Genomic DNA, 11,896 nt, shown 5'->3' with positions numbered 1-11,896 from the left:
GCTTTTAGAAAAGGACATTTCACTGCAGTGGAAAAAGGTGGCAGACGTAGAGTGAACAATGACACAAGAATTATAGCTCAATGCTAATGCAGTATACTATTTGAAGATTAATCATGACAGAAATTAATGTAACCAAAAAAAATGCTCTTAATGATACATTTTCTTCTAACTTTAGCATCCTTCTTTCAATATGCTCACAATCTCTTTTCTGAACATGTCCAAACCACCTCAATCTGTCCTCTCTAACTTTATCTCCAAAACATCTAACATGGATTGTCCCTCTGATTAAATCATTCTCAATCCTATCCATCCTTGTCACTCCCAAAGAGAACCTCAACATCTTCATCTCTACTACCTCCAACTCTTCCTCCTGTCTATTCTTCAATGCCACTGTCTTCAGATGCCGTAGAGCATCGCTGGTCTCACCACTGTCCTCTACACCTTTCCATTTATTCTCGCTGATACCCTTTTGTCACATAACACACCTGACTTTTCTCCACCCATTCCAACCTGTACCCGCCTCTTCACCTCCTTTTCACACTCTCTGTTGCTCTGGAAGTACTTAAAGTCCTGCATCATCTTTACCTCTGCTCCCTGTAGCGTTATTATTCCACTTAAGTTCCTCTGATTCACACACATGTATTCTGTCTTGTTACGGCTAACCTTCATTCCTCTGCTTTCCAGAGCATACCTCCAACTAGATTTTCCCCTGCTCTCGCTACAAAGTACAATGTCACTGCAAACATTATTGAACATGAAGACTCCTGTCTAACCTCATCTGTCATCCTGCCCATCAACATAGCAAACAAAAGGGGCTCAGAACCGATACTTTATGCAGGCCCACTTCCACCTTGAACTCCTTTGTCACATCTACAGCACATCTCACCTTACACCTCTCTTATACATGTCCTGCACAACTCTAAAATACTTCTCTGCCACTCCCTTATACAATACCACAGCTCCTCTCTCTGCACCCTGTCATACGCTTTCTCTAAATCTACAAAGACAAAATGCAACTCCCTATTACCTTCTCTGTACTTCTGTACAGTGACACTGAAGAAAAGACAGCATCCTCAAAGCAAATACTGCATCTGTTGTACTCTTTCTAGGCATGAAACCATGTTGCTGCTCACAAATGCTCACCTCTGCCTTTAACCTAGTTTCCACTACTCTTTCCCACAGCTTCATTATATGGCTCATCAGCTTTATTCTTCTGTAGTTGCCACAGCACTGCACATCCCCCTTGTTCTTAAAGATTGGCACTAATACACTTCTTCTCCATTCCCCTGGGATCCTCTCCTTCTCCAAAGTCTTGTTAAACAGACTAGACAGAAACTCTGCAACCTAAGCACTTCCATACATCCACAGGTATGTCATTAGGACCAACTGCCTTTCCACTCTTCATCCTCTTTAACGCCCTCCTTACCTCACTCTTACTGATTTTTCCTACTTCCTCCTCCACAACAGTCACCTCTTCTACCCTTTGTTCTCTTTCATTTACAGTACCTCATTTATCAACACTTTAAAATATTTCTTCCATCTTCCTATCACCCTATTCTTTTAGTTATGCAGCCATAGTTAGCCCTGCTTGAACTCATAATAAAATATACATACACTTTATACATTATGTGACTGTGACCAAACCTACTGTAATTGTTATCTCTCTTCTCTTCTCTCATGTTCCTGAGCTGCCAGTGATTCAGACCCCCTCTGTCCTCTGGACCTGTCTGACTCATCCTAGTGCACTACTTCTAGTTGGAGATGTTGTCGCATGGATGTGTGTGGAATTTTTTTTTTTCATTTTCCATTTCAAGGTTCAAGGTCCTAGTCTCGGCTGATAAAGACAGCTGCTTTTTGAAGACTTGTGACTACTGTTGTTTATTAGTTCTGTACTGGAATTCCCTACAATTTTTGTACCTGAGCCTCGAATAATAACCTAGACTCAATTTTAAGTCCTCATATAGTATATTGAACTTTCAAGAACTTACCCCACAGCATGAAGGCAGATATTTGGAGTGCTCTCTATATACAGCATATTTTTATCAACAGAATATTATTTGCCAGTTGCTGCTGATTTAAAAGACAAGTTGCATCTCTGCTGTGTTTACAATTTTCATACCCACCTGGCATGGGTTATATTATATGCTTATTGATATCATATACCAGTGGTTCCTAAACGTTTTAGGTCAGACACATCACAACTAATGAGATATAGTACTTTGGTGATAGCTTTACAGAGTGAATTTATTTAATGGAGATTATTCAAAAATTACTTAAATCTGGGATGTTACTGCCTTTTCATCTGATGCATGGAACAGAGCGCAAAATATAAATGAGTGTAATTCTGAATTTTAAAGTAAAAAAAACAAACAGGTGTGCTTCAGGAAACTAAAATAATAATAATAATAATAATAATAATAATAATAATAATGAGAAGAAGAAGAAAGATAACCCTAACCCTAGATAATCTCCACAAACTCACACTGTAAAACTTCAAAGGGAAGTTTGTTACCTTTATTGGCTGACTTTGATGTGAATTAATATTTACAAAAATATTTATAAAGCACATATTAACATATTTTAGTTACAGTTAAATATAAAACCTTATTATTATTAAAAAGTAGTATCTTTAATGTTTGCACTTAATAAATATTTAACTATTTTTACTTACAAAGTAAAACGTAACAAAGTGCTTTTAGGTTCTACTTTAAGTCATCAAATGAAAATGAGTATAATGCATGAACAACATTTTATTGAATTATTTATAAACAAGTAAATGCAGATCCATGGCCTGTCATAAAATATTCATGTTAAATACAGTTAAAATTACAAAAAGAATTACAATTTATTAAGCTCACAACAATTTACTATATTAATGTTTTTGAAGCTGTATCCTATTTGTACAAGAAAGTACAAGAAAAAACATTTAATTCTGATCCATCAGATGCACATCCTTTAACGCATCCTGTTCACACTTTAATTATTAACACAAATACTTAGGAAATACAAAAACTTCTTTACAGCTGTTATTCAGAAATGTGGGAATGCATTCTTTTTTTCTTTTTAAATTGTTGCCTAACCTGTGTAAGTTAGTCAAATTTAAACCAAATATGCACTGTCTCTTCCATGTCCTTGTGTATTTTAGTCAATGATTAACCAAATATGCACTTCCTCTTCCACATCCTCAGGGTCCTCTGGAAAACATTAATCCCTGTAACACATCCATATAGTCAGGAGTTAATGTGTACTAAACTGAATTATAAGTAAAGAACTTAAAATATTTGTAAACCTTAATTTTGATCAACATTTACAAATCACACATGCACAAATCCTAGACTAGAATAGGTAAATTCTGGTTAAGGAAAAAAAGAATTTGTTTACAAATGTTACCAACATCACTAACAAGGAAGTAGGTAAGACCAAAGAGCATGGAACAGTGAAAACACAGATGGGTGTAGACCTGAACAGCTGTATGGTTATAAAATGCATAAATAATTAAACCTTGTTAAGAGCAATCTGAAACATAAAAGCTGAGGACAGTGAAGGAGTCAAAAAAGACCCAAAAGACCCCCATTTTAGAACTGTACAGACTGGATGAGTTTTGTGGTCTGTTGTGCTTTAATACTGTAAGTCTAAAAGAGTTCTTGTAAAAAATGAATGATGCATTTCTGAAGAAAAGTTTAGGTTTTATATATGTAATATTATGCCATTTTTTTCATATGATTAAACTTAGTTTATACAACATTTAGTTCTAGTCTACTAATTTAACTTGACAAGCGATACTGAAAGAGTGACACTATTTTATAAAACAGCTCTAGAGCATTTACGTTTTATAACCCCACTCATTTTCAAATAATTTCCAATTTAAGCAATAGTTTATTACATTGAAACTGTTACTACACTGACTGCTGGTTGTGATATAATGCATTGACAAACATTTGGCAATATTGTGTCTGAAATGTCAATTATTCAGTATTAATTTATTGTTTACAAAATTATTGCATAATCAACAATCTTATGCTGTCATAAATATCAGAACTTGGCCTGCAAGCTCATGTCTAAAGCCAAATTACAATATTACGCTGATATTCAGAATAAATGCACAATTGCTTAACATGCTCATGAAATATTGATTTAATACAACTAGTTTCTGGTTATTGGGGAGGAGACTCCATATTAATGTTATTTCTGTATTTTTCCACTCAAATATTTAGAGTTAAATTATTACCTAGTTCCAAATTAATTTGATAAGATAAGATATACCTTTTTTTCTTTATTTGTCCCACAGTGGGGAAATTTACAGCAGCAAAAAACAATGTGCAAACATAAAGTAGTGTTTAATGATAATGCATTCATTGTTCCATGTATAAAGACAAAAAAAGAAAAAAAAGACATAATCAAAAATAAATAAATAATTTATACACAGTACAGTGTATAAATACAAAGAAAGAAAAAAAAACAATACAACACAGTATTTACACTTTTAATCAAATCAAATTGCACTAGCTTTAATTAATGTAAAGCTGCTTACCTCATTATCCTCAAATACACTACCGTTCAAAAGTTTGGGGGCACTTTCTTACTCCATGATCGTTCCTGATTTTTATTTCTTTCTACATTGTAAAGGAATGCTGAAGGCGTCCAAAAAAAGCATTAATCTCATTTGAACAGTTAATGATAAGATGTATCTGCTACTTATGTTCTATAAAGACTTCATAACACTGCTCGCCCTTCTGGGATGACCTTCATGAGAGCCAGTTTCATTATGGTGCTTGATGGATTTTGCAAATGCACTTGACAATACTGTTCTTGCAAGAACTATTACAGAAAGGATGACCTCTGTGTCTTAAAATAACAACTAACTGTTGTTTTTGTTGTTGTTATGTAATTGCCTAATTCCATATGTGTTATTTTATAGTTTTGAAATCCCCAGTATTGTTGTAAAATGTAGAAAATAAATCACCAAACAAAAACAAAGAAATTTGCAAGTGATCCCAAACTTTTGAATGGTAGTGTAGCTGTGTACTTCCTAAACCTGGACAGATATCTGCTCATCAGTTTTCATATATTGGTTCCTAGATGATAAGAAAAAGAGAACTAATAGAATTTAAATGACTGTATTTGACAAAATGTTAGTATAGTAATAGCTAACTTTATCAACATTGGGGCTGAGATTAAATTAAAATTAGATTGCAAATAAACTAAATAGACTGCTTACATTATCAGGTTGAGCGGTGTGACCCATCTGGGTGCCCGTTCTACTCATAGTCATATTAACATAGTGTGAATCCTAATAATAAAATAAAGTGAATTGGTTAGTAATAAGCATATCAGGAAATACATCCAATGAAATACAAACTTTAAAATGATGAATGCATCATTATGACTGATTAGCTGACTATTAGTTAGACTAATTATGGTAATTAGAACTTCTGCATGCTATGGGGGAAATATAAAATTCTAAGGTAAATATCTTATTGTTTAACAATAGTGTAGAATAACCATGATTTTCTGGGAAGAATTATGTAAATTCAATGTAAAAAGTAGGTCTTACTGAGGAGAGAGCAACTGTCTGCTGAAAATCACATTCAACCCACTCACAGAAGTACTTTCACCCAGAATCTGGTGACATTATGTTATCTTAAAAAACACTTTGACATTGATACATCAGTGCAGAAGGGCAGCATTTCAGGTATGCCTGGCTGTGTGGAGCATACCAGTATGGTGACACAGCTAATTCGGGAGGCCAGAGAGAACAAAGGCAACCTGTCAGTGTTCTGGCTTGACCTAGCAAATGCGTTAGGCTCCATTCCACATAAGTTAGTCCAGCTTAAGCTGATAAAGCATCATGTTCCAAACAGGTATAGAGACCGACTCTGTGACGATACCCATCTCTGCTGACCAAGTCCGCTAAGCCAGAGTGCAGGGGGCCCCAAATGAATTCTGGACAACGGCAGCCATCCACCAGGGTGTTCATGAATGACTTAACAGTCACAACAGAAGCAGCGCCAGGCTGCCGTTGGATTCGAGAAGCTAATTGAATGGGCCCGGGTGCATTTTAAACCTTCCAAATCAAGATCTATGGTGCTAAAAAAAGGCTAGGTGGAGGAGAAGTTCCGGTTTTATATCCTAGGTACAGCCATACTATTAATCTAAGATATGCCAGTCAAGAGCTTGGGCAAGGTTTTTGACAGCTCTCTGAGAGATTCATCATCTAACCAGTTAACTTGTTCTGAGTTGGATGGCTGGATGAAATCTGTGGATAAGTCTGGTCTACCTGGAAAGTTCAAAGCTTTGTTCTACCAGCATGGCATTCTTCCTAGAATCCTGTGTCCCCTCCTTATCTATGCGGTCTCAATCTCCATTGTTGAGATCTTAGAGAGGAAAGTCAGCAACCACCTTCAGAGATGGCTTGGGTTACCAAAGAGCCTGAGGAGCATCGCACTTTATGGGTGCAACAAGATACTGCAGCTGCTCTTCAAATCCTTGGAAGAGGAATTCAAGGTAATGAAGGCTGAAGAAGTGTTGCAGTACAGGGACTCTAGTGATCCAAAGGTGGCTGAAGCTGGGAATTAAAGCCATGTCCCATGGGAAAAATCGCTTGGATGAAGCCTTTGAGGGGAAGCTCACCAAATATGCGGGGGGGGGTCAGTGACTGTCAGCAGGCTGGGTGGAGGGCGAGGCGCCTTTCAGTGGAGGTTGGATGCAGAGGTTTTGCAACCCATTCCTTAGCCCAAGCCCAAGCAGTTTACGCATCATTAGAGAGCGAAAAAAGAGAGCTATCCGCAGTACCACCATAGCCTCAAGATGGCTGTGGCTTAAGAGAGTCTAACCATGGAGTCGTGGTAGCTAGTTAGCCATCTGGACACAAGCTGGGGTCTGATCAACCCCGGCTGGGTCATCTGGTTGAGGGTGTATGATGTTGAAAGACCCGAAACACCCAATGATTTTCAGGAACATCACTAAAGATGTGTCCAGATGCATCAGCAGATGTATTTATACAGTGACTCCCTCATAATTGCTTATTAGTCATTACGAAAGTGAATCTAAATTATTGTGTGCTTTTATTTATAGCTACAAACCTAGCTAACTTCTAACATACGGTTGAATTTTAAATCGCTCTTGATCAAGGGCATTACTTGGTGTGTGTGAGACAATAGATTGTACACTTTAGCACACAAGCTTTCTTAATAGAACTGATATTCTAAAGTAAAATGAGTGAAAATTAAAAAAAAAAACACGCAAAATTTACTGCACTGCCTGCCACCTCCTTGGTACCGGTAAAAATTAAAAACTACTTTCAGCCCTGATCTTTACACAAACTGTCAGTCACCAGCTCCACCAATTGCAGGCTAGTTCTGACAATTGTGGAAGGATGTGTTGGGGGAGCAAAATAACTGGTTAAATAAAGAAACAAATCATACCTTTTTTTGTATATTTAAGCAACTTTAGCAACATCATCCTCAAGGTCATCGTGTACTGCTGGATATTGCACGGCTGTGATGCCTTCGGGCACTCGCGCTATGCCCCACATGCCTATATATACCCCACACCCATGTTTTATCAGTACAGAATGACCTTAAGTGTAATATTGCTTAAATATATTAGTTGTTTATGGTTTATTTATTTATCCATCAGGAAACCTCTAAGGGACGTTTTTAGTCACATTCTCGCCTTTTGATTTTGGTCAATTCTTATATATTTTTTTAAAAAACAATTATTATATATATGTTTATTTATTACCATAAAGAACGGGACTTACTTGTTGTTGTGCATTGTGTGTTGCTTTATAGGAAAGAATAAAGACAAATTAACCCGAAGTTTGTAATACAATTTGGTGTATGAGATAACAAAATATTCCAGAAGTGTCATTATATTATTCTCATCCTACTTACTAGTTATTATTCTCACATAGACAATATTAACAATGATGTCAGTATATTTTGCCATAAGCTACACTACAGTCTTTTTTTAAAGCTATCATCACACATACCTTTATTCTGCTGATTCCCTCTAGACTTTGTTCTTGGCCTAAATGACACTAAAATGTATTATTAAATACTATTTATTTATATATTATTATATTATAGTTATATTGTATTATTATTTTAAGTAATACATATATTAAATATTTTTATAGTAAAAAGAATTATGTTTACTTACATCTCTTTTGCTTTCATAAAATAGAAAATTAAACCAGCAGTTCCAGCGAGACCTAATAAAACTCCAATCACAATCCCAGCTATAGCTCCTGCAGACAGGAAATCCCCATTTCCACTTGCAGTCCCTTTATCTGTTAGATAAAGCAGATAATTCTTTTACAGCTAGCTTTTGTCAATTTTAAGATTTCCTCAAAATATTCTATTCACTTTAATTTTATTTGTATAGTGCTTTTATCAAAAAAAGCACTTGTCACAAAGCAGCTTTACAGAATCACTCTCCCTCACTTTCTCGCTCATCTTTTATACTGCTTTATCCTGTATTTAGGGTCACGGGGACCTGGAGCCTATTCCAGGAGGCTTAGGGCACCCTGGACAGGGTGCCAATCCATTGCAGGGCACACACACATACACACACAATTTGGGAACGCCAATTAACCTAACCTGCATATCTCTGGACTGTGGGAGGAAACCAGAGTACCCGAAGGCACCCACCAAGCACAGGGAGAACATGCAAACTCCATGCACAGAGACGGGAATCAAGCCTGGCCGGGAATCGAACCCGGACCCTGGAGGTCCAAGGCGTCAGTGCTAACCACCTACACCACTGTGCCGCCTTTTAAAAGAATGGAAATGAGTATGGAATATGTGAGAAAAATGATCAGATTTTCCCAAAGCCAACGGTGGCACCCTCCCTGAGATTTCAATAGGAAGACAAACCAGCCTCAACAGGAAACCCATCCTCATTTGGGTGATAACGAATATCAGGAATTGTTTTGCAGTCACGCTGTGAGTTAGGCATCTGGAAGTTCAGTAAACCAGAAAATGTGTTTAAGTTAATATGGAGTTCAGTTTGTTATTGGAGGCTCAGCTACAAAACAGTAGGAAATCCAGTGCTGCAGTCACAAGTCCTCAAAGAGCACCTGTCTGCATCAGCTGAGGCTATAACCATCTTCATGATAAAATATAACTGTTTCTGGTCACCACATGCATCCCAAGCAGACAACACAGTGCATCCATGCAAAGAGATCTCCAACCAGAAGCCTGGCTCCTGGATGAGACAGTCCAGAGGACAGAGGGGGTCTGGATTACTGGCGGCTTATGAACAGCATGTATAGCTCAGAGAGAGAGAGAGAGAGAGAGAGAGAGAGACAGAGAGAGACAAAGAAGAGAAAAAAAAGAGTAGAGATACACACACCTCTGTTTGCTAAAAATCTTATTTTCCCTAAATGGATTCATAGCAATAATATGAAATGAATGATAACCTAAATAAATTTAATATTTTTAATATATGTATACCTGGTTACAAGAAACCAAGAAATCTATCCAGAATTAGATTTTTTTTATGCTGATGTAAAGTAAATGTAGCACACTTTTGCCAAATTTAGTAGCAAGAATTTTAACAGAGCACAACATTAAATCATACTGAACCAGTTTTAAAATCAGTCTAGTGAATGTCTACTTCATATAGGCAGCACCTATTTAAATATATAACAGCTTCATACTGTACATCTCTGAAGATCTGACTTTTTTTTCAGATTATGTATTAAAATCATTTAGCCCTAGCGTTCTCCACATTCCACCTATAAAACTAAAAAGTCTGATTAAGCAGCCTTTTATTTAAATACAATAAATAATGTAATACAATAAAATAGGGTTTAGCTTAATTTAGTGGATCAAGCTTTTTGCTGCACATGAATTCAATAACTAAATTATAACCCACCTAGTACAGTGATGCTAATGGATCCAGATGTTAGGTATCTAATGCTCTGTTTGTTATGGGCCATGCAGGTATAATTACCGCTATGACTGCTCTGAATTTTGCTCAGTTTGAGCTCTTGGTCCATTTCACCAAGCTCTGTTCCATTCACAGCCCACTGAAACTCAGCAGCAGGACTGGAATCAGCTGAACAGGTCAATATAAGGTTTGACCCAGAGCTGTAGGAAGGTCCCACTGGTGCTGCTACAACTCTGACATTTTCTGGACCATCTGTAATGGAACAGTCCATATTTACTGCTTCAGAGCCATAATAGTTTTGTGGAGACTGAGTATATCAGGCAGGTTTGTTGGATAAAATGAATGACTGTCAACAAGTCACATGATATGAAACAACTTACAGTAAATAGTGAGGATCGATGGAGGACTCTTTGCATTGCTGATACTGTTAGATGCTTCACATTGGTATGGACCTGTGTCACCTCTGATCACACTGGTAATGGTCAGATTGCTGTTGCTGTTTGTTAGCTGAACTCGCTCCCCTGCTGTGACCTCAGAGCTGCCATTCAGCCAAATAAATGAAAGAGACGAGCCAGATGCAGAGCAGACGAGACTTACAGTGCTGTTAAACTCTAACAGCTCTGTGTTACTTGGTATTATAATAACATTGGAGGCTGGAACTGGGGATTAAAAAGTAATACATGGTTCAGGTGGACACAGTACAAATATGATCTGAATACTAATTGTGATCCAAACATAAGCATAATCACTGTACCATATATTTTAGCTGGCATGATTTCAGACAGTTATCACTATTTCATTCAACAATACTGACAAAGATAAAACTAAAATGTAAAAAAAATATGTTTTAATGTAAAACTGTGGGTTGAAAGAAAATAAATAAAAAACCCTCCTGCCAGCTGATCCTTACAACAGTAAATCTGATATTATAGAACTACTGATTTTTATGTGGGGACCAGTCACCGGTGTTATACTACCAGTCATGAAGCTCTCAAAAGAGGAGATTTCACTTTAGTATAGCAGTAATGCAGTATGGAAGTCAATAGGACAATAACACAACTGTTGGAGCCCAGTGGTTGTGTATCACTTCATTTATAATATAATCATTAGAGGAATCTGTTACCTATGAGGCGCCGTATAGGGCTTAAATCAAACTTCACTCATGCACACATATGAAACACTTGCATACATATATATGAAACACTCACACATACATACTACTAACTGCTCAAACAACAACATATGTTAATGCTGTTGAATTTTGTTTATTTTAATATTTTATATTTATATATTAAAACCTTTGATGAAAATAGTTTGTTTATAATTAATGACAGAATTTCATATATCTAAATAGAGAAAACATGACGTATTATACCATGTTATAGTTAATTGTAATTTTTAAGATGTGACGTAATGTGTCTCGCGAGAAAGCAAGGTTTAGCGTGAAATTCAGTAAGATCTCTCCCATGGACTGCAGGTGAGCGGATGTCTCCCACGAGGCTCTGCTATTAAAAGTAGGACAAGGAGATTTAAGAATTTAAGCACCTCTTTTCATGACAAGCGGCCAATAAGTTATTATGTCATTGTAAACCTTTCATGTTCACGTTCATGTGTTGAAGTTCATGTACATGCTAGGGAGTAAATTGCTAACGCATTTGTGATATTCATTTACGAATACAGTTCTCACGGCGTGAAAAAAGGAGATTCAAGCAATAAACGCCCGTTTTAAAGAACCGACCTGTGTCAGTGTTGTCGTGAAAGGAGCTACAGTGAGAACTCACCTGCTCAACACGGGTAGGAGAGACGACAGGACCGCAGCGGATGACGTCGCGACGAAGATCTGGTGCATTAGTTAAGCAGACCCCATAAAACACTATTTGCATAGTGATTGCAAGCAACGGCGATTAGACTGTTAAAGCGCAGTTTTCTTGCTAAAATCCGGAAGCGCTCTACCGCAATAGTCAAGTTAAAGTGGTGTGAGAAGTGTTTCAGCTTGGAA

The 11,896-nt window shown here is 36.9% G+C and overlaps 1 pseudogene; it reads right to left on the bottom strand.

Moving 5' to 3' along the window:
* Positions 1 to 9,871: 9,871 nt before the first annotated feature.
* LOC128520044 (carcinoembryonic antigen-related cell adhesion molecule 5-like) overlaps positions 9,872 to 11,896 on the bottom strand; it is a 33,797-nt pseudogene continuing 31,772 nt past the window's right edge.

This window comes from Clarias gariepinus, chromosome 4 (genome assembly GCF_024256425.1).
Source record: "Clarias gariepinus isolate MV-2021 ecotype Netherlands chromosome 4, CGAR_prim_01v2, whole genome shotgun sequence".
Lineage (NCBI taxonomy): Eukaryota > Metazoa > Chordata > Actinopteri > Siluriformes > Clariidae > Clarias > Clarias gariepinus.
This window is presented reverse-complemented; position numbering and strand designations above follow the sequence as displayed.